The following is a 938-nucleotide window of genomic DNA, read 5'->3' as shown; positions in this document are numbered from 1 at the left end:
AAGTCACTGATAAAATAAGTACCAGGCTTAAACAAAAGAATAAGTCCTGGGGTCGACACATTCGACTAAAAATTTCTTTCTTTTAAAGAAATTGAATATAAATTAGCACAGATTCTCTTGACTTAGATTAACAATAACTTTTATGTATTGTTTTTTCTTTTATATTCTCTTCTATTCTAGGCACAAGGCCCGAAATTTTGAGGGAGGTGGGGGAAACCGATTAGATCGACCCCAGTACGCAACTGGCACTTAATTTATCGACTCCGAAGGGATGAAAGTCTAAGTCGACCTCGGCGGAATTTGAACTCAGAACGTAGACAGACGAAATACCGCTAAATATTTCGCCTGGCGTTTTAACGTTTCTTATTTCTTTACTGCCCACAAAAGGGCTAAACATAGAGGGTACAAACAAGGACAGACAAAGAGATTAAGTCGATTACATCGACCCCAGTGCGTAACTGGTACTTAATTTATCGACCCCGAAAGGATGAAAGGCAAAGTCGACCTTGGCGGAATTTGAACTCAGACGTAACGGCAGACGAAATACCGCTAAGCATTTTACCCGGCGTACTAATGTTTCTTATTTCTTTACTGCCCACAAGGGGCTAAACATAGAGGGTACAAACAAGAACAGACAAAGGTATTAACTCGATTACATCGACCCCAGGGCGTAACTGGTACTTAATTTATCGACCCCGAAAGGATGAAAGGCAAAGTCTCTTGTCGAATCGCCAAGTTACGGGGACGTAAACACACCAACATCAGTTGTCAAGCGATGATGGAGGGACAAACACAGACACAAACATGTGTGTGTGTGTGTGTGTGTGTGTGTGTGTGTGTGTGTGTGCATGCATGCATGCATGTATGTATGTATGTATGTATGTATGTATGTATGTATGTATGTATGTATGTATGTATACGACGAGATTCTTTCAGTT

Source organism: Octopus sinensis, linkage group LG7 (genome assembly GCF_006345805.1).
Source record: "Octopus sinensis linkage group LG7, ASM634580v1, whole genome shotgun sequence".
In the NCBI taxonomy this organism is placed as follows: domain Eukaryota; kingdom Metazoa; phylum Mollusca; class Cephalopoda; order Octopoda; family Octopodidae; genus Octopus; species Octopus sinensis.
Note: the sequence above shows the minus strand (reverse complement) of the source record.